The sequence below is a fragment of the Dendrobates tinctorius genome, unplaced genomic scaffold, assembly GCF_039654945.1.
Source record: "Dendrobates tinctorius isolate UK_male_01 unplaced genomic scaffold, ASM3965494v1 ptg000038l, whole genome shotgun sequence".
In the NCBI taxonomy this organism is placed as follows: Eukaryota; Metazoa; Chordata; class Amphibia; order Anura; family Dendrobatidae; genus Dendrobates; species Dendrobates tinctorius.
In genome coordinates this window covers 25,629,072-25,650,047 of record NW_027361706.1, presented here as the reverse complement: position 1 = coordinate 25,650,047, position 20,976 = coordinate 25,629,072, and the positions used below count along the sequence as shown (strand labels likewise).

General features: G+C 45.2%; 1 long non-coding RNA gene across 2 annotated transcripts in view; it reads left to right on the top strand.

Annotated features, from left to right (window-relative positions):
- Nucleotides 1–16,692, top strand: part of LOC141088281 (uncharacterized) — an 87,273-nt gene extending 70,581 nt beyond the window's left edge. For both annotated transcript variants that reach the window (XR_012231891.1, XR_012231890.1), the window contains exons 4-5: nucleotides 9,833–10,051; nucleotides 15,175–16,692. This is a non-coding gene — a long non-coding RNA (uncharacterized lncRNA). The remainder of the gene's footprint in view (nucleotides 1–9,832; nucleotides 10,052–15,174) is intronic.
- The last annotated feature ends 4,284 nt before the right edge of the window (nucleotides 16,693–20,976 follow it).

The following is a 20,976-nucleotide window of genomic DNA, read 5'->3' as shown; positions in this document are numbered from 1 at the left end:
CTGCAGGGATCCAGACCCTCACATTCTGCAGTCTCCTGCTGTTTATCTACTGCAGAGGAGATTGTAGAAGAGAATGCCTTGCAGCAAATCTCTCCTGAGGCTAAATCCTTCTGCCCTCCTACTGAGCATGCTCATGGGACGATCTCCCATTGGAGATCGGGAGTCATGTGCTCTGGTCCTGCTCCAGATCTCATTGGTCCATCTCAGAGATCTGAAGGCTTGTAGAAGGTCCCGGCTGCTATAAAAAGCGGGCATGGCTGTTCCGCCATGTGCTAGTATAGACTTACTTGCTGCTGTGTGTATGAGGACGGATGTATGATTCTGGTGAATGACTCATTATAAAACCCCTTCGCTCTGATATTACGTATGTGGTTAGGGACTGAGTTAGAATCAGCACCAGCGCTCCTCTACTGCAACATTCACAGCTGCTAGCGTCCGACATTGCGCTTGCGTCATAGCTTTGTCATTTAGCGGCAGTGTCCATGCCGCGGCTGCCCTCCTTAGCGTCTGCAGCGGCGACGCTGCACACATGGTAGGTCTAGACGGACGTAGTGCTGCCGTCTTGGGCTACTCCTGTGACCTGATACCGTGTGTGTATTTATACTGAGTACTGTGACCTCAACAGGCTCAGTCTTTGTATTTGTGTTTATTTGGCATCTCTGTGACTTAACAGAGATTGCTCTGCGCACCTGGGTGACGTTTAACCCCGTGCGCATTACCGCCATATTGCTCCTGCCACTACTTAGCAGCGGTTATATCACCTACTGCACGGTGGACCCCGAGCGGCGAACGTACTTTATTATTATTTTTATTTAGTGCGTTCCGCCGTTCCTAACAATGCTAATGCCAGAAGCCTCACCAACAAAATGCAGGAATTAGAATTAACTCTGGTGAAACATAATTATGGCATGGTGGGGATATCTGAGACACGGCTGGATGAGAGCCATGACTGGGCTGTTAATTTACAAGACTATAGTCTGTTCAGAAATGACCATACAAAAAAGCGAGGGGGGTGTGTGTGTTTATATGTAAAATCATCCTTAAAACCCATCCTGCCATATGACGTACTATGACGTACTATCCCGTCCACGTGACCTGGGACTTAATTCCCATGAACGCAGTGGCGTAACTACAAAGTTATGGGCTCCGATGCGAACTTTCAAATAGGGTCCTCCCCACCCCGGGCTTCCACTAGGAATTTTGGGGCCCCATACTGGCAAAATTTTTGGGGCCCCCTTGAGACCAGCCCAGGCTCCATCCCTCGAACTGTCCACAGCCCCACTGCTCCCATAACTCCACCACCACATAGAGAATTAAAGGAGCGGAGGGCAGGTGTCTGACTTACTACACCATAGAATATAATGCCGCCCCCATATTATATAACACAGCCTCCCACATAGAATATAATGTATCCCCCATGGTATATAACACAGCCGCATAGTATATAGCACAGCACCACATGGTATACAGCACAGCACCACATGGTATACAGCACAGTCCCGTATAGTATACAGCCCCCATGGTATACAGCTTCACATGGTATACAGCACAGCCCTGCATAGTATACAGCACAGCCCCACAAGGTATACAGCAGAGCCCTGCATGGTATACAGCCCCCCCATGGTATACAGCACAGCACTCCCCCCAAGGTATACAGCACCACATGGTATATAGCCCCCCATGGTATACAGCACAGCACTCCCCCCAAGGTATACAGCACCACATGGTATACAGCCCCCCATGGTATACAGCACTGCATGGTATACAGCACTGCAGCCCCCCCATGGTATACAGAACCCCCATGTATACAGCCTCCCATAGTATATGGCACAGCACCCCCCATGGTATACAGCCCCCCATGGTATACAGCTCCCCCCATGGTATACAGCACAGTACCCCCCATGGTATACAGCCCCCATGGTATACAGCACAGCATCCCCCCATCGTATACAGCACAGAACACCCCCATTGTTATACAGCCCTCCATGGTATACAGCACAGCACACCCCCATGGTATACAGCACATCACCCCCCATTAATGCCCTGACTGGGGACCCGGGCCCCTAATCGCTCAGGGGCCTGGTCACAGGGGTCACAGTACCGGATTGGCGTGATCGCTGATCACATCGATCGTGCCACTCGCAGGGCACAGAAGCGGTTACCTCGATATTGCAGGAGCTGATTGGTGCGATCGATGTCATCGTCAATCATGCCAATCACAGGGCACAGCTGCGGTAATGCTGACCGCTCTGTGACCTGCTGGTGACCTGGCAGTGACCTGCCTAGAAATCAGAGCTGTGAGCTCCGATCCTAGGCAGTTGCCATGGTCACCAGGCAGAGCAGTGATTGGTGGGATCGATGTGATCATTTGATCCCACCAATGACAGGTTACAGCAGCGGTGTGACCGCTCTGTGAACTGTCTGTCACCTGCCAGTGACTTGTCTGACTGCTCTGCAGGGGTCTTCACTCTAGCTGAAGGTTCCTGCAGAGCGGTCACACAGCCAGAGCTCCTCCTGTGCTGGGTATTGTGGTGCCACAGCAACCTGTAGCACCACAATCCCTGCTGAAGAAAGAAGACAGGAGAAAGAAAGAAAGAAAGAAAGAAAGAAAAAAGAGACCCTACAACTGTTACCTGATCCCTGCCCAATCTATCTTCATACCCCCCAATCCCCTCATACCCCCTTCCCCCTACTGCCTCTCTTTACCCCCCTCCACCCCCCTTTGTGCCACCTTTGTGCATACATTTAGCAGCCGCCGAGCGTTAATTGGTGACGCAGTTCACCGATCAACACTCATGCTCGCTTTTTTTTTACTCTGCCCCCTTTGTGCCAACTCTGTACACACATCCCGCAGCTGCCAAAGTATGATAAGTGACGCAGTTCACTTATCAGAGCTTGTGCCTGCCGATTTCCTTTTTTTTCACCCCCCTTGCACCACACCCGTGCACACACCCAGCATCCGCCAAACTTTGATAAATGACGCAGTTCACTTTTCAGAGCTAGGGCCTGCTGTTTTAGACTTTTCTTTTCACAGGTATTTTTTCTCCCTATTTGCTTTTTATCTTTTATCCTTTTCGTTCGGGAATAGTTTGCACCAATCACTAGCCCCCCACACATACACATAGTTATCAATAAAGTACACCCAAGCACCATATTCACACAAAAAATGTCCCACTCGTCACGTTCGTCCCAACAGCGCTATTCAGTGGAGGAGGTATATTCTTTCCTTGCCTCTGACACTGATAGCGAGGGAGAGGATCCCACATTTTTATACTTTTCTGATTCTGCATCGTCATCCTCTCCCTTCTGCGGAATTTCCACGCAGACTCCCCAGGACAGAAGATGAGGCACCATCCACCATTGCAGAACCTGAACCAGCACACCCTATTGCGGACCCTGTGTGGACCTCACCCCCCGAAAATTACGAGCCACTGATTCCTGATTGTGTGGCAGAATCCGGAATCAAGTTTGAGACCACCGGCCTCACAGAAATGGACTTTTTCAAAGTCTTTTTCTCTGAGAATTTTATTAACCTCATGGTGGAGCGAACTAATTTGCATGCTCATCAATTTTTGGCGTAAAACCCCGGTTCATCATATTCTGACTGGTCTCCTATAGACACAGTTGAAATGGTGCAGTTTTGGGGCCTGGTCCTCCACATGGGGATCCTGAAGAAGCCAGAACTTTGGCAATATTGGAGTGTTGATATTTTATATAACACTCCAGTGTTCCGGAGGGTCATGGCCCGGACGCGTTTTGAGGCCATTGACAAATTCCTGCATTATACCGATAATGCACAGTGTCCCGCATGAGATTACCCCAATTTTTGCTGTCTGTTCAAAGTTGGACCTGTCATGGAACACTTCAACAAAAAGTTTGCTGAAATGTACATGCCCCAAAGGGACATCTGCGTGGATGAGTCCTTAATTCATTTTAAGGGAAGGCTGGATTCCTTCAGTACCTGCCCAGTAAGAGGGCCATGTACGGAATCAAACTCTACAAACTGAGAGTACCTCAGGGTACACCCACAGGTTTAGAGTGTACAAAGGAAAGGACACCAGGATTGAACCCCCTGAGTGTCCTCCTGTCCTGGGAGTGAGTGGGGAAATTGTGTGGGATTTGGTGCACCCACTGCTGGATAAAGGTTATCACTAGTGATGAGCGAATGTGCTCGCCGCTACTCGGTACTTGCCCGAGTATCACTGTGCTCGGTGTGCTCGGTGTACTCGGCGAGCAACGAGAATTTCCGGGATTACTCGGCGGGAACTCGGGTCTCCACCCAGCATTTTTGGCGGACTTTAGAGACCCAATCACGCTGCAGGGATTGTCTGCCAGGCTATAAAAACGCCACAGCCATCTTTGTTGTGGTCGTGCAGTGATTGGCTAGCCTCACAGCATCATCAGGGGTATAAGAGACCAGACGCCGCCCTGTTCGGCACATTCAGCTCCTGATTGAGAAGAGTGTAGGGAGAGTGGCTGCTTTGATCGGGTCAGAATTGGGGATTTCTTATTTAGTGTGGGGTCTACCATCCTAAATACTCACATCCAGCTAAACCAACAGTCCTTCTAAGGACTAAATCCTGAGTATATAGGTTCCAGTGTTAGGCAGGCAGGGTAGTGTATGTCACTGTATACACATCAGTGCAAGGCCTGCAGGCACTGTATGTGTATATATAGATCATTGCATATATCATATCTCTGCATGCTGAAAGTTTGGCCAGTTTAAGGCTTTTTTCTCTTTTTTGCCTGGCTGTCAGTTTTGGTTAAATAAAGCAGTATTTATGCAAAAAAAACATACAGGCCACACATTTTTTGCTGGGGTATCTCCGTGCAGTTCATATCTGTGTGTGCTCAAAGTTTGGCCAGTTTACGTCTGTTTCCTTTTTTTGGCCTGGCTGTCAGTCGTTATATCCAGCAGTCTTTTGTATCCAAAAAAATTAAAAAAAATGTGTACAGTCTGTTATCTCAGGCTGACGCCTGGTTTTTCTGTGGTGTAAAAATCTTTGCTTCGCAGGCATACGTTGCATAGTTCTGTCTGCTTGCCTTGTTCTACTCATTATTTGGTGTTTTCTAAAAATAACACAAAACTCCCCAAAAAATTAATAGTCTGTTATCTCAGGCTGAGGCCTGGTGTATCTGTGGTGGAAAATTCTTCGGTTTGCAGGCATACTTATCACATCTAATTTTTCTCCAAAGAAATCCATTTGTATTGAGCTTTTCAAATATTTCAGTAGTCCATTTAAAATGGGCAAGGCAAGGGACAGGGAAGTGGACGTGATGCTGATGGTGAATGCAGAGGACGAGGCCTTGGCCAAGCTGAAAGTGGGCCACAGCAAAGACCCACATCTTCATGCTCGACTTTCCTGTCCCAGTCTCTAGGGGACAGCACCACACCACTACTGAATCCAGAGCAGTGTGAAATGGTTGTTGGTTGGATAGCAGATAATGCTTCCAGTCACTTAGCCACCACCACCATGTCTTCCACACGGTCAAGTCTGAGTAGCCGTGAGTGTGGACCGGATATTGCTCACCCTGATCCTCCTTCCTCCCACCATGCCGAGTGCCCTGAGACAACTGATGCCACACTCGGACACTCCAAATAGCTGTTCAGTTATCCATTTGTAGATTCGTTCCTCTCGCCCGCTCCACTTGAAGCGGGGCAAGATGATACTCCATGTAGCGATGCACAAATCTTTGCGCAGCCACAGTCACCTGAGGTGGACGGTGATGAGACACAATTGCCGGAAAGTCTGGAGGAGGAGCAGAGTGCGGATGTGGAAGACGAGGTGGTGGATGACATAGTGACTGACCCAACCTGGCAGGAGGACATGCAGAGCGAGGACAGCAGCACGCATGGGGAAGGAGACCTATCACCCCAACAGGCAGGAAGAAGCAGTGTATACCCTTCTGGGAGCAGTCCTATCTAATGTATTTAAACCTGATCATGTGAACAATACCTATATGAGCAGGATTCAGAATGGCGCTGCCCGGTATGGGCAAGCTGGACAAAATGGCTCTTTATGTGCATGTACCACAAGAGAGAGGCGGGAATTATTATTATTATTATTATTTATTGTTATAGCGCCATTTATTCCATGGCGCTTTACATGTGAGGAGGGGTATACATAAAAACAAGTACAATAATCTTAAACAATACAAGTCATAACTGGTACAGGAGGAGAGAGGACCCTGCCCGCGAGGGCTCACAATCTTCAAGGGATGGGTGATAATACAGTAGGCGAGGGTAGAGCTTGTCGTGCAGCGGTTTGGTCGATCGGTGGTTACTGCAGGTTATAGGCTTGTCGGAAGAGGTGGGTCTTCAGGCTCTTTTTGAAGGAATCTCCCAAAGCTTGCATGAGCAAGAAATTAATAAATATAAAACACATGGGACATGCACAAAAATGAACAGGTCAGTAAGACCATGTTCACACCACCCAAACACCGAGACACAGAAAAAACACAGTATGACAAACGTGCATGAATACTCTGTTGTAAAACATATGTAACATTAAGCAGCAAGTGCTAGTAAAAGATTATAAATACAGGGTATTTAGTTGATACGTTTTTTGCAAAAAATGTATACGAAAACACTCCACCACATCACGGTATACCCTTCTCGGAGCAGTCCTATCTAATGTATTTAAACCTGATCATATGAACAATACCTACATGAGCAGGATTCAGAAAGGCGCTGCCTGGTATGGGCAGGCTGGGCAAAATGGCTCTTTATGTGCATGTACCACGAGAGAGGCGGGAATCTCCCAAAGCTTGCATGAGCAAAAAATTAATAAATTTGGCAGCAAAGCACCTGAATTTGTGGCCTGAACCCCAGGCTCCAGGAACACTGTCTGCAGGTGACAACACAGCTTCTTCCACTGTTTTGCGTCCAAGCCAATCCCCAGTTCACCATGCCTGTGAAGATGCCTCGGGCACTGTAGCTGTTGTTGCCCACAGTCATCCAGCACCATCATCAAGCCTGTCCACAGCCTTGTCCCAGCTCAGCCTTCAGTTATCTATACCCCAGTCATTGGAATGCAAGCGGAAATACGCAGCCAATGCCTCACAGGCCACAGTACTTAATTCGCACATTTCTCGTCTGCTTGAGCTCAAAATGTTGCCTTTTAGGCTTGTTAAGACTGAAGCTTTCCGCAACCTGATGGCGGCGGCAGACCCAAGGTACTCGGTCCCCAGTCGCCACTATTTCTCCCATTGTGCAGTACAGGCATTACACCAGCATGTGTCCCACAACATTACCTGTGCCCTCAACAATGCTGTTACTGGGAAAGTCCACCTAACCATGGACACGTGGACAAGTGCCTGTGGGCAGGGACGGTACATCTCACTGACAACACACTGGGTTAATATAGTGGAAACTTGGACCCTGTCGGACCTTGGGATCGAAGACATCCTCCCCACGCCGAGGATTGCGGGCCCTACGTCTATCAGGGTTGCCCCTACAGTCTACAGCTCCTGCACCTCCTACTCCTCCTCTTATTCAGCCTCTATCTCTGAAATGAACACATCAGTTAGAAGCTGGAAGCACTGCAGCACTGCCTTAGCCAAGCGGCAATAGACTGTGCTGAAGCTAATTTGCATAGGTGACATACCGCACAATGCAGAAGAGTTGTGGACAGTGCTGAAAGAGCAGTCAGATATTTGGCTGACACCACTGAACCTACAGCCAGGCATGGTAGTATGTGACAATGGCCGGAACCTGGTGGCAGCTCTGAGGCAAGGTGAGCTCACACAGGTACCTTGCCTGGCTCATGTGCTTAACCACGTGGTTCATCGTTTTCTCAAAAGCTACCCAGAGCTGCCAGATCTGCTAGTGAAAGGACACCATCTGTCTGCCCATTTTAGAAAGTCAGCTACAGCTTCAGCCGCACTTGCCAGGCTTCAGCAAAGTTTGCATCTTCTGGCTCACTGACTGCTGTGTGATGTCCCCATGCATTGGAACTCTACACTGCATATGTTGGAAAGGAATTGTGAGCAGAAGAGCGCAGTTGTTGACTACCAGCATCAACACGGCCATCGATATTCCGTACCGACTCCACACATAAGACCTCAGGAGTGGACATGGATGTCAGACATATGTACCATCCTCCAGAACTTTGAGTACTGCACCAAGATGGTGAGCGGCGATGATGCCATCATTAGCGTCCCGCTTCTCAGCAATCTGAAAACCTCTCTGCTCACAATTAAAGATGATGCATTGCCGGCAGAGCACGAGGACATGGAGCAAGGAACCATACAGTGTGATTACACTCAGCCCAGCCTCATGTCATCACAACGTGGATTGGTAGACAATGAGGAGGAGGAGGAAGAACAGGAGCTACTTTCATGTGCTATAGACGGTATTACAAGCACAGTTGTCATACCGTCTGTTCAGCGGGGAAGGCCTGAGGACAGGGAGGAGGTGGATGAGGAGGACAGCATGGTCAGTTGACCTGTTGGTGAGGACATGGAAGTCTTGCCTGTTGGTAGTCTAGCACGCATGGCTGACTTTATCTGACATCTTTTTGCCCGTAGATTGCTTCTCAAAAAACTTCATCATAATACTGATGTTGATGTGAATGATGATTTTAATACGGAGGAGGAAATTGAGGCACTTGACACCTTGAATGAATTGCTTTCAGAACAAGTTCCTAAGAAAAGTAAGTTTCCTAGTGCTTTGGTTCCTAGGTCAAAGAAATTTCCTCCTTTGACCCTTAGTGCAAATATTGATTTATTTGTTAAGCTAGTTAGTTCTGACCTAAAAAAGGTTTCAACAGGGATTTCTTAATACAACTGTACCATGGCACAGGCAAAAGCAATTAAAGAACTTTCTAATAGAACTGATGTGGTCATTAAACCATCTGACAAAGGTGGCAACATTGTCATTTGGCCATGTATTATGTATGAAAAGGAAGTGTATAAACTGTTACGGGATACCAAATGCTATAGGAAACTTACTTTTAATCCTCTTAATTCATTTTGTTCACAGTTGAAGACTGTTCTGTCACGTGCGGTTGAGTCTTCGATTATCACTCAAAAACAGATGGAGTACCTTACTTTGGAATGTCCAACTATTGCTACTTTTTATATTCTTCCTAAGGTACACAAAAATTTGATCTGTCCACCTGGCCGCCCTATTGTGGCAGGTAATAATAATTTCTGTGAACCCATTTGTAAATTAATAGACTATGTACTTTACCCTTTGGTAGAAATACTACCTTCCTATTTGAAGGACACCAATGATGTTTTGAAAAAGATGGATGGTCTACAATTAGAAGAGGATATGATCCTTGTGATGTGTGATATTGAATCCTTGTACACATCCATACGCCATGAAGATGGTTTGTTTGCTGTCAAACAGTTTCTGATGATGTCCGATGAAGAGGGTGAGTTTTGTAGTTTCATTGTGGATCTCCTCCAATTTGCACTCACACATAATTTTTTTATTTTTTCTGAACAGTTTTTCCTACAGCTCCAGGGCACTGCTATGGGGGCGGCTTTTGCGCCCTCGTATGCAAATTTGTTCCTGGGGCTGTGGGAGAGGAAAGTCTTTACAACTGATCCTTTACCTTTGGTGGATAGAGTGCAATATTGGGGGAGATACATTGATGACATTATATGTATTTGGCAGGGTTCCATAGATGAATTGGACACCTTTATGAACCATCTGAATAAGAATGATTTGAATCTACACGTCACATATAAAGCGGGAAGATCTAATATTGAATTTTTGGATATCATTTTTCAAGTTGATGATGCTGGTTTTGTTTCCTCTGACGTTTTTCGAAAGCCTACTTCTACAAATAGTCTTTTACATTTTACCTCATCACACCAACAGAGCCTAATACGTGGTATACCAGTGGGACAATTCCTTCGTATGCGACGTATCTGTTCTAAAGAAGAATCATTTGAGAAACAGAGTATGGATTTAAGTCGCAGATTCAAGGAAAGAGGATATCCCACTGCTTGCATCAAGAGTGGATATTGGCGTGCTAAGAATACAGAACGCCTTGAGACACTCCATAAACGTGGAACTGGAAAACAACCTTTAGATAGGGTACGTTACATTCAAACTTTTAATTGTAAATGGCGAGAGGTTAATAATATTCTGACTAAGCACTGGCAAGTTCTTCAATTAGATCCGATCCTTGCACAATATTTGTCTTCTGGGCCATCTATCACGTATAGGAGGTCTAGAAATTTTCGTGATACTTTGGTACATAGTCATTACAAGAAAAAGGTGGCTAATCCTATTGGAACACAGGGTCCTCAATGGAGCTGTCGTCCATGTGGATCATGCGTTGCATGCCCTAATATTGTAAGGTGTACAGATTTCTCCAATTCTGATGATAGTAGGAGTTTTAAGATTTTGCATCAGATTACCTGTACCACTACTGCCGTGATCTATTGTGCAAGTTGTCCATGTAATCTCAAATACATGGGCTTGACATCTAGAGAATTCAGACGTAGAGTGAGGGAACATGTCCTTGATATCAGAGCAGCACAAGATATCTCTGATGTGGATTCTCTAAAAACTCTTCCGAGGCATTTTAAACTTTCATCAATTTGACGAATCTTTATTGAAAGTCAGAGGAATTGATCATGTTATTTTGAATACAAGAGGGGGTGATATTAACCCCTTCACCCCCAAGGGTGGTTTGCACGTTCATGACCGGGCCAATTTTTACAATTCTGACCACTGTACCTTTATGAGGTCATAACTCTGGAACGCTTCCATGGATCCTGGTGATTCTGACATTGTTTTCTCGTGACATATTGTACTTCATGTTAGTGGTAAAATTTCATTCAAATAACTTGCGTTTATTTGTGAGAAAAACGGAAATTTGGCGAAAATTTTGAAAATTTTGCAATTTTCCAACTTTGAATTTTTATGCCCTTAAATCACAGAGATACGGCACACAAAAAACTTGATAACTAACATTTCCCACATGTTTACTTTACATCAGCACAATTTTGGAACCAAAATTTTTTTTTGTTAGGAAGTTATAAGGGTTAAAAGTTGACCAGCGATTTCTCATTTTTACAACACCATTTTATTTTTAGGACCACATCACATTTGAAGCCACTTTGAGGGGTCTATATGATAGAAAATACCCAAAAGTGACACCATTCTAAAAACTGCACCCCTTAAGGTGCTCAAAACCACATTCAACAAGTTTATTAACCCTTTAGGTGCGTCACAGGAATTTTTTTGAATATTTAAAAAAAAAAATGAACATCTAACTTTTTTTCATAAAAAAAATACTTCAGGTTCAATTTTTTTTATTTTACCAAGGGTAACAGGAGAAATTGAACTGCAAAAGTTATTGTGCAATTTGTCCTGAGTACGCAGATACCTGATATGTGGGGGGTAACGACTGTTTCGGCGCATGGCAGAGCTCAGAATGGAAGGAGCGCCGTTTGACTTTTTCAATGCAAAATTGGCTGGAATTCAGATTGGACGCCATGTCACGTTTGGAGAGTCCCTGATGTACCTAAACAGTGGAAACCCCCTACAAGTGACCCCATTTTGGAAACTAGACCCCCCAAGGAACTTATCTAGATATGTGGTGAGAACTTTGAACCCCCATGGGCTTCACAGAAGTTTATAACATAAAGCCATACAATTAAAAAATCATATTTTTTCTACAAAAATGATCTTTTCACCCTCAATTCTTATTTTTCCAAGGGTAACAGGACCCTAAAAGTTATTGTGCAATTTGTCCTGAGTACGCTAATACCCCACATGTGGGGGTAAACCACTATTTGGGCGCATGGCAGAGCTCGGAAGGGAAGCAGCGCCATTTGACGTTTTTAGCTGGAATTGAGATCGGACACCATGTCGCGTTTGGAAAACTCCTGATGTACCAAAACAGTGGAACCCCCCCACAAATGACACCATTTTGGAAACTAGACCCCCTAAGGAACTTATCTAGATGTGTGGTGAGCACTTTGACCCCCCCAGTGCTTCACAGAAGTTTACAACACCCGGGCGTGAAAATAAAAAATTTGTATTTTTTCCACAAACATGATCTTTTAGTCACCATTTTTTTATTTTCCCAAGGGTAACAGGAGAAAATGGACCCCAAAAGTTGTTGTCCAATTTGTCCTGAGTATGCTAATACCCCATATGTGGGAGAAAACTACTGTATGGGCACACGTCGGGGCTCGGAAGGGAAGTAGTGACGTTTTGGAATGCAGACTTTGATGGAATGGTCTGCGGGTGTCATGTTGCCTTTGGAGAGCCCCTAATGTACCTAAACAGTGGAAACCCCCCACAAATGACACCATTTTGTAAACTAGACCCCCCAAGGAACTTATCTAGATGTGTGGTGAGCACTTTGAACCCCCAAGGGCTTCACAGAAGTTTATAATGCCAGGGCATGAAAATAAAAAAATCGTATTTTTTCCACAAACATGATCAATTAGTCCCCAATTTTTTTATTTTCCCAAGGGTAACAGGAGAAATTGAACCCCAAAAGTTGTTGTCCAATTTGTCCTGAGTACGCTGACACCCCATATGTGGGATAAAACTACTGTATGGACACACGTCAGGGCTCGGAAGGGAAGTAGTGACGTTTTGGAATGCAGACTTTGATGGAATGGTCTGCGGGTGTCATGTTGCCTTTGGAGAGCCCCTAATGTACCTAAACAGTGGAAACCCCCACAAGTGACCCCATTTTGGAAACGAGACCCCCTAAGGAACTTATCTAGATGTGTGGTGAGCACTTTGAACCCCCTAGGGCTTCACAGAAGTTTGTAATGCCCGGGCATGAAAATAAAAAAATCGTATTTTTTCCAGAAACATGATCAATTAGTCCCCAATTTTTTCATTTTCCCAAGGGTAACAGGAGAAATTGGACCCCCAAAAGTTGTTGTCCAATTTGTCCTGAGTACGCTGACACCCCATATGTGGGAGAAAACTACTGTATGGACACACGTCTGGGCTCGGAAGGGAAGCAGTGACGTTTTGGAATGCAGACTTTGATGGAATGGTCTGCGGGTGTCATGTGCGTTTGGAGAGCCCCTGATGTACCTAAACTATTGAAACTCCCCACAAGTGACCCCATTTTGGACACTAGACCCCCCACGGAACTTATCTAGATGTGTGGTGAGCACTTTGAACCCCCAAGTGCTTCACAGAAGTTTATAACACTCGGACGTGAAAATAAAAAAATCATTTTTTTCCACAAAAATGATATTTTTGCCCCCAATTTTTTATTTTCCTAAGGGTAACAGGAGAAATTGGACCCCAAAAATTGTTTTGCAATTTGTCCTGAGTAGGCTGATACCCTACATGTGGGGGTAAAACACTGTTTGGGCGCATAGCAGAGCTTGGAAGGGAAGGAGCACCATTTGACTTTTTCAACTCAGAATTGGCTGGAATTGAGATCAGACGCCATGTTGCATTTGGAGAGCCCCTGATGTGCCCAAACAGTGGAAACCCCCAATTCTAACTCCAACCCGAACCCCAACACGCCCCTAGCCCTAACCCTAGCCCTAACCCTAGCCCTAACCCTAACCCTAGCCCTAACTCTAACCCTACCCTAACCCTAACCCTAGCCCTAACCCTAATGGAAAAATGGAAATAAATACATTTTTTTTATTTTATTATTTTTCCCTAACTAAGGGGGTGATAACGGGGGGTTTGATTTACTATTTATGGCGGTTTTTATGTTTGGCGGCTGTCGCACGCTAAAAGACGCTTTTTATTGTAAAAATAGTTTTTGCATCACCACATATTGAGAGCTATAATTTTTCCGTATTTTTACCCACCAAGTCATGTGAGGTCTTATTTTTTGCGGGACGAGTTGACGTTTTTATTGGTACCATTTTCGGGCACGTGAAATTTTTTGATCGCTTTTTATTCTGATTTTTGGGACGCAGAATGAACAAAAACCAGCGTTTCATGTATTTCTTTTGGGGGGGTGCGTTTACACCGTTCCGCGTGCGGTAAAATTGATAAAGCGGTTTTATTCTTCGGGTCAGTACGGTTACAGCGATACCTCATTTAGGTCATTTTTTTATGTTTTTGTCGGTTTTATGCAATGAAAACTATTTTATATAAAAAATAATTATTTTTGCATTGCTTTATTCTGTGAGCTATAACTTTTTTATTTTTTTGCTGATGATGCTGTGTGGCAGCTTGTTTTTTGCGGGACAAGATGACGTTTTCAGCGGTACCATGGATATTTATATGCGTCTTTTTGATCGCGCGTTATTACACTTTTTGTTTGGCGGTATGATAATAAATCATTATTTTTTGCTTCGTTTTTTATTTTTATTTTTTAAGGGGTTCGCTAAAGGGGTTAACTAATGGGACAGTTTTATAGGGTGGGTCGTTACGGACGCGGCGATACCTAATATGTGTACTTTTATTGGTTTTTTTTTATTATTTCCAAAAAATGGATTTATTGGGGGAATATTTTTTTTTTTTTCTAATATATTTGGCGATTTTTTTTTAATTATTTTTACACTTTTTTTTTATTTTTTTTTTTACTTTATTAAATAGTCCCAGGTGGGACATCACTGTCCTGTGACAGATCGCTGATCTGTCACATCACAGATCACTGTGACAGATCAGCGATCTGACACAGGCACTGCAGAAGGCTTCCTCATGCCTGCGCTTTGCAGGCACTGAGTAAGCCAGCTTCCTGCAGGCCCCCGAAGGCCCCCGTCGCCATCTTGGATTCGGGGGCCTGGAGGAAAGGAGTCCCCCGCAGCAGCGCTGCACATTGCGCTGCCGTGGGGGGCTCAGGGAAGCACGGAGGGAGCCCCCTCCCTGCCGATGCTTCCCTTTAACCCCCGGTACACCTCGATCGTGTTTGATCGCGGTGTGCAAGGGGTTAACGTGTCGGGGGCGGTCCGTGACCGCCCCTGACACATTGTGCCGGGTGTCAGCTGTGATAATCAGCTGACACCCGGCCGCGATCAGCGGCGCTCACCACGTGGGCGCCGCTGATCGCGCCGACGTACTATCCCGTCCATGGGCATAGGGGCCCAGGTTCCATGGACGGGATAGTACGTCGGATGGCAGAAAGGGGTTAAAAAATGTCTTGCACAGATAGAATCCAAATGGATTTTCAGACTTGATACTGTTGCCCCTAGGGGTCTCAATGAGCAACTATCTTTTAACGCTTTTTTATGATTTTAACTCTTTTTTTCTTTTTTTGTTTTTAGTTTAGGTCCTGGCCTTGGAAACTTCTTTATCCATTGTATATTTATGCTGCATAGCACTTTATATATTGTATTGTAATGTATTTATTGGTTATTAATCTGTATGATATCTGAGTGTTTATACATACATATATATATGTTTGCACTTTCACTCGATCGCACGTGTGTTGCACTTCACTTCCCCCTCTTTTTCACTTTTTTTATATATACATATGTATATATGTGTGTATATTCATGATTTATATATATATATATATATATATATATATATGTTTTGCATTTTTGTATACTCTTTTGATATTTATATTTATGTGTATTTATTTATTATTGGTATTCTCTTAAAGTGCTTGCAGTGTTCGAATTTGTTATTATTGATTTTATATGACATTTTCTACTTTTATTCTTTCTATGTTTATTGATGTCTTATGTATTAATGTTGAGGAGTCTATTGTTAATATATACATTTATATATACTTATTGCCATGTTATTAGAATGCTGCCGGGGTACTGCTTTGTATATATACTATTGATGCGTGCAGAGCAGTGACGTACTATGTCCGAGTATAAAGGAGGAGGATTGTATGGCACGTCACTCTCTGCTAGGTGCCCGCCTATGATCGCGTCATCTCTTGTTTCGTGGTTATTGGTAGTGATTGGGGCTCCTTTTGATGATGGCGGCGATAGCGTGTGCTATAGACTGGAACGCCTGCGATCACGTGGACAATCTCCTTCACTTTGTTTACATTCAACATGTGTTCGTATATAGGGGAGGAGAATTGTATGACGCGTTACCCTCTGCTGAGTGCCCACCTTCGACCGCATCATTTCCTGCTTTGTAGTTATTGGTAGTAATAGGCACTCCTTCCTGTTTTCTTTATGATGGCGGCGATAGCGTGCGCTCCAGACTGGAACGCATGCAATCACATGGACAGTCTCCTCCACTTTGTTTACATCTATCATGTGCTTCCGGTTTTTGGGTCGGTAGCGGTGACGCACTATCTCCTTTGGAAGATATATAATCATTCTTTTTCACTTATTTTTTCACTTATTTATTTAATGGGTTATTTATTTTTATTATCTCTTTTTTCACTTGTGGTAATTTTTTAATTCTTACATTGGTTCTGGTTTATTGGTATTAAACCTAGGAACTATTGTTTCCATTGGCTGGGGTTACACATAAATACTTCCCCTAATTCTTTTGCACTACACTCCTTGAAAAAGCCACAGTGGGCGAAACGTACGTTGGAGGGAGCTTTGATACATTGAGCCACTTATTACAGGTATATTTGATTTGGGTTTATATTATTAATATGCACTTTTTACAGTAGTTGGTTTTTCAGCTTACATAATGCACTTTATTGGTATTACTACCCTTATCATTTTCTGTATGATTATGTATCTTTTGTGGTCACTGTGTTTAGTATATATGTATTTTTTGTGATTATACACTATGTATTTTATTATGTTGTTTTGGTTCTGTTTATACTTGTAATTATTCAATAAATTTATTTGAGTCTCATATTTCTGGACTCTTTTTGGTGTATTCATTTTTGAGTAGGTTAATGTATTTATCATGAATATCCATATACGTCTTATTATCTAGTGAATTTTGTTATTTTCACTTTGTTGTTGGCTTATGGCTGACTTTATGTTGCACTATTTTTCCCGTGACCCTCGCATTATAAAAATTTTCGGGGACACTCATTACTGGTTGGTGACACTTCTAAACCCACGCTACAAAGAAAACTTTCAATCTCTTCTTCCAGAGGCAGAGAGGTGTACAAAAATGTTGATGTAACAGAGGGCCCTTGTAGTGGAATTACTGAAAAAGTTCCCATGTGAGAACGCAGGCAGCAGACTTCAGAGTTTGGTGTACAGCCAAGGAGTCCAAGCGAGAGAGACAGAAGTACAATCCAGCTCAGGCAGGGGAACAGTGGCAAAGTTCTGGGACCGTTTTCTCCCATCGTGCCGCCACCGAGGCAAGGGGTGGTGTCACAAGAAGTGCAGTGTTTCGGAAGATGGTGAAGGAGTACCTTGCAGATCGTAAAAACGTCCTCTGGGATTCCTCTGCCTTTTAATTATTGGGTATCCAAGCTGGACACATGGCATGAACTGGCTCTTTGCGCCTTTGAGGTCCTCGCTTGCCCTGCTGCTAGTATTCTGTCAGAGCGGGTTTTTAGAGCCGCTGGTGGAATTATAACACATAAGCGAATCCGCCTGTCAACTGACAATGCTGACAAGGCTGACTCTTATAAAAATGAACAAGGGCTGGATTGGGCAAGACTTCTGTATATCACCGAATGAAAACAGCGAAACATAACCTCAAATACATTGTCTTTTTTGTGGAGGTGTATGCTCATGCACCTCTTCACAACCACACATAGGTATCCGCTTCCTGATTTGGTCTGTTTGGTGTTATCCTCCACCTTATCCTCATCATCATCCACAACCAATAGAACACCAGAGTGAATGCATTCCGTGATGCAAAAGTCCCTCAATTTTTGGCAAGGGTGTTTTTATGATTCTCGTTATTAATTTGAAACCCAAACAAATGTTACTCCCCCAGGGGGAACTGTCATAAAAATGAGATGTACGTATATTATTCCCATTTATTCTTATATTTTCCAATTTTACTATTTCTGGACCATCCTCTTAGGACCTAGTGTATATCTCTAACAGTCCCTCCTTCAGAAATGAAAGAAGATGTGTCTCCTTATGTGTCACACAACACATGGCCAGCTAGGGTTGTTAAATGTTACAATGACATTTTCCAGTGAATGCATTAGTATTGGTTGAAAAACGCTTCAAAAACGCTGCGTCTGAAGATAGCCCAAGTGGGGGGAGGAACAGTTTGGTCTGGGGTTAATTATTTTGCCTTATATGCAAGTGATTAACCTGGAAAGGATGTTCTTTAACATATTTCCCAGCAAAATCCATTTTGGTTTCGTTTTGGTAGTTTTTTGGTGCACCGGTAAAAATGGCACGAAACTCTGAAAAAATTGTTTAAAGCTGTGAACTAGGAGTCAGGAATGCTTACAGGAGAGGTCCCCATAATATCCCCGTGTCATTTGAGCAGTGTTTTCATCATTTTCAGATATTTTTAGACCACCCCCGGGGGGATCGCGGTAAAAATGCTCTGGTCCCCCATAGACTTATATTGGGCTCGTTCTGTCCGAGTACCCGAGTATTCCAATTTGCTCGACCCAAACAACGAGCACCCGAGCATTAAAGTGCTCAACCAGCACTAGTTATCACCTCTACACTGATAACTTTTGTACAAGCGTCCCACTCTACAAATCCCTCTCTGCGCGAGGTACCGCAGCCTGCTGTACTGTCCACAAAATTCAGAGAGGCCTCCCAAAGGCGCTACTTTGGGCAGTTGCTCAGAAAAGGTGAGAGCAGAGCCCAATGTAGCGACCACCCAGGGCCGGACTGGGACTAAAATTCAGCCCTGGCATTTGAAGTTACACAGGCCCACTAGTCACATGGTGACTATATACAGTAATATCTTTGTACACTTGTAGTTTACAAGAAGTGAGAGGAGATTAACATGACTATGTAACATGTAGTCACAGCTGTGCCCAGTATTTCAGCTCAGTCCTATTTATTGCTTTTAGGTACAGTACTCCTCCCAATGCTCTGTCCCCTTTTGTATGCATGATTACAGAATTCCTGGCAGAACTGCTCTCTATTGGGCAACCAGACCCCCTGGTCATAGCTGCCCCTATCATACCTCCCAACTTTTGAAGAAGGGAAAGATGGACAAAGACTGCGGCGCGCGCAGCGTGCCGCTGCAAATTTTGGCCACGCCCAGCCACACCCATTTCACAACTAGTCACACCCATGTCCACACCTAATCACACCCATTTAGCACTGCTGATCACACTGACTGGCACTAAGGAAGAGAGAAAACAGAGAGAGAGAGAAAAAAGAAAACAGAGAGAGCGAGAAAGAAAGGGGAAAGAAAGAACAGTGAGAGACAAAGAAAGAACAGTGAGAGACAGAGAAAGAACAGAGAGAGAAAGAAAGAGGGGAAAGAAAGAAAGAACAGAGAGAGACAGAGAAAGAACAGAGAGAGAAAGAAAGAAGTAAAGAAAAGAAAGAAAGAACAGAGAGAAAGAGAGGAAAGAAAAAGAAAGAAAGAGGGGAAGAAAGAACAGAGAGAGAAAAAAGAAAGATTAGAGAGAGAAAGGAAGAACAGAGAGAGAGAACAGAGAGAGAAAGAAAATGAGGGAAAGACAGAACAGAGAATGAAAGAACAGAGAAAGAAAGAAAAAGAGAGAAAGAAATAAAGAAAGATTCTACAAAGATACTATAGCAGCCCGGCTCCCATTGTAGTGCCCACCTGAGCCTCCCGGTGCAGGACCTATCATGATCCGCTCACATGGCCGGCATCCCCGATTCCAAGGCGATCCTGCTGTCTGCGCTGTCGGAGGAGGACACGGTGATGGATCTGAAGCATTCCTGGTTCCGTCACAATCTCCTCAAGAAATTATCTCATTTCCGGTCAGCTTCCAGCACATCACTTCAGGTGGAACAACATGTGTGTGTTTTAAAATGCTCCTCGGGGCTCCGCCGTGTACTCCTGTGTCCGTGGGAAAAGCCCGCTTTGTATGCTTTGTACACACTTGGCTCCGCTCCGTACATCCTGTACACATATGGCTCCACTCCATACACGCGTGGCTCCTCTCTGTACACCTCGTACACGCGTGGCTCCTCTCTGTACACCTCGTACACACGGCTCCTCTCCGTACACCTCGTACACACGGCTCCGCTCCGTACACCTCATACACACGGCTCCGCTCCGTACATCCTGTACACATATGGCTCCACCCCATACATGCGCGGCTCCGCTCCGTACACCTCGTACACACACGGCTCCGCTCCGTACACACACGGCTCCGCTCCGTACACACACGGCTCCTCTCCGTACACCTCGTACACACGGCTCCGCACACCTCGTACACACACGGCTCCGCTCCGTACACCTCGCACACGCGGCTCCGTTCGTACACCTCGTACACGCGGCTCCGCTCCGTACACCTCGTACACACTGCTCCGCTCCGTACACCTCGTACACGCGCGGCTCCTCTCCGTACACCTCGTACACGCGGCTCCTCTCTGTACACCTCGTACACACGGCTCCTCTCCGTACACCTCGTACACACGGCTCCTCTCCGTACACCTCGTACACACGGCTCCTCTCCGTACACCTCGTACACACGGCTCCTCTCCGTACACCTCGTACACACGGCTCCGCTCCGTACACCTCGTACACACTGCTCCGCTCCGTACATCCTGTACACATATGGCTCCACTCCATACACGCGCGGCTCCGCGCCGTACACCTCGTACACACGGCTCCTCTCCGTACACCTCGTACACCCACGGCTCCGCTCTGTACACCTCGTACACGCGCGGCTCCTCTCCGTACACCTCATACACATGGCTCCTCTCCGTACACCTCGTACACACGGCTCCGCTCCGTACACCTCGTACACACGGCTCCGCTCCGTACACCTCGTACACACATGGCTCCGCTCCGTACACCTCATACACACACAGCTCTGCAACATCCACACTGTAAATCCTGACCCCACACATACCTCAACCAGCACCATGACAACAGAAAAGCAGTCTTGCAGACGGTAGAGGCAAGGCTGAGCGCACAGGACCTGTGATGAGGTCACAGGAGGGGCGGAGTCAGGGGTGACATGATCGGGGGTCTGGACAAAGGCTCCTGATCATGTGACCCCCTGACTCCTCCCCTCCTGTGACCTCATCACAGGTCCTGCGAACAGAGCA